Source organism: Pan troglodytes, chromosome 3 (genome assembly GCF_028858775.2).
Source record: "Pan troglodytes isolate AG18354 chromosome 3, NHGRI_mPanTro3-v2.0_pri, whole genome shotgun sequence".
NCBI classification, from domain to species: Eukaryota; Metazoa; Chordata; class Mammalia; order Primates; family Hominidae; genus Pan; species Pan troglodytes.
The window spans coordinates 165,033,492-165,035,823 of record NC_072401.2 but is presented as its reverse complement, the minus strand read 5'-3'; positions in this window follow the sequence as shown (position 1 = coordinate 165,035,823).

The following is a 2,332-nucleotide window of genomic DNA, read 5'->3' as shown; positions in this document are numbered from 1 at the left end:
TGAGGAGTCTCTTTCAGTTTCATTTTTTCTCATCCCATGACTTCCCTCCCATGATGTTCCCAAAGCATCCTGTATCTGCTTGCTAATGAAACATAACCACTGATGTGATATAACCATTGATGGCTGTGGTATAACCATCAATGGTTATAACCATTGATGTAGTATAGCCATTAATGGCTCAGTCTCCCTCTCTTGCTAGATCGTAAGCTTCTTTAAGGCAAGAATTGTTTAATATGACTGTCCCCAGTGCATATAGCACAGTGCAAATACTTAGAAGCATTTTCAAAATATATTTCCAAAACAAATGATTAATGACCAAGTTTCCTTCCTTCTCGTTGATAATCTTATTGAATTCACATCCTGCAGTGTTCTTGGATCCTTCCTCCTAAGTTATTCTTTACCAAGAAGATGTTTTCTCTTTCATTGTATTATTTTCATTTCTAAACTGAGCAAAAGGGCATTTTAGATTTTAGAAATTTGCATTATCAGTCCTGTAACTCAAATGTCACACTTTTTGCATTGAATGGTAATATGAAATAAAATTATGGCCTAAGAATGTCCTTTAGTTAACCAAATTAAAAAAAAAAACAATTCAGCTGGGCACAGTGGCTCACACCTGTAATCCCAGCACTTTGGGAGGCCAAGACAGGTGGATCACGAGGTCAAGGGCTCGAGACCACCCTGGCCAATATGGTGAAACCCTGTCTCTACTAAAAATACAAAAATTGGCTGGGTGTAGTGCTGTGTGCCTGTAGTCCCAGCTACTTGGGAGGCTGAGGCAGAGGTTGCGGTGAGCTGAGATCGTGCCACTGTGCTCCAGCCTGGGCAAAAGAGCTAGACTCCATCTCAAAAATAAAATAAAATAAAATTCTAAAATTATCTTTTAATACTTATTGGAAAATATCATAATTTTTCCTTACCCAAGCCTGAATTTTTGAACTACTTGATGTTTTTTCTGCTTTTGGGGACAAATGGGAACTTCTTTCTTTCTCTGTCTAGGTAATATGGAAACAAGTTGTTACTTGGGAAGAGTCTTAATAAGTAAGTGCTTCTTTGTCATACATTTGCTGAAAAGGCCATTTCTAGAATTCTCGTTCAGTTGTGTATGCTGCCAACTCCTTGACTTCACATAAATAATGAACCAAACATCAAATTCTTCTTTTGTCCAAATATGTTGATGAGCTACTAGTAAAGTCAAGGGTCAGCCACAGATGCATTGGAGTTCAAGAAGAAAAAAATGGCCATATTAAACATGAACTATGGAACAAACCACTGGATTTTCTTAAACCCAAGAACAAAAAAAATTAAGTTAGTAGGAAAGTATGATGATAATGTGGCTTATATGAATTTTAAGTAAGTTGATAATAGCTAGAATATTTAAACTAGTATGTGCCAAGTACTGTGTCAAGTACTTAAGTACCTGTGAGGACTAATGTTACTGCCACTTCACATAAGAAGAGACTGAAGCTCCAGTTGGAATATCTGTATGAGGCACACATTGAATAATAGGTAAAGCAGGAATCAAACCCAGGCCTGTCCAGTGCTACTAAACTAATGACTGAACTATACCTGCAACAGTTTAGAAAATAATTTTCTTCTCTCTTTACAAGTTACAATCTTAGGGCGTAACACTGCCATCCACCTTCTTTCTGATTTTTGGCTGCAGAAGGAAGGGAGTGAAGTAGAAGAGTTGAGAGAAAATGGTCATTTTGATTATATGTGCCCATTATCTCCCTTTCTGAATTAAACAATTCTGCTTAAAAATAGAATTTCATTATTCACATTAATTTTATTTCTGTACTGTTAACTTTATTCTCTTATTTTATTTTACATATTCCAAGAAAATATAAGTACATATTATACTGAAATTTATTCCACAAATTCTCAAGGAAATATAAATACATACTGTAATTTCCAATTTTGATGTCAAATAGAGACTTTGACAATTTAAATATATACACATAATAATAATGGTGGAAAGAGGCAGTTTAAGCTGGGGCTTCAGGAATGTCTGGCCTTGTGTCTTTACCGCAATTCAGAGTTTATGGGTACTTCTAGGTGTTTCATCACAGCCAGGGTTGCTTTCCTCAGCAATCAAGGATTGTGCTGGAATTAATGTAGTTTCTCAATGAGTCTTGAATTCTTTGATAGTCTCCATATTTTCTTTGTCTACTTATCTCCATGATCCATCAAACAACATGTTGGGCTTAAGTGTCTGAGCAGGTGAGAGCAGCTAGTGAGAATGAGAACATGACTTACCAGGGCAAATTAGTAAGATTTCTCAAATTGTATTTTTTAATGATTCGTTTATTAATATATTTTTGTGTAAATG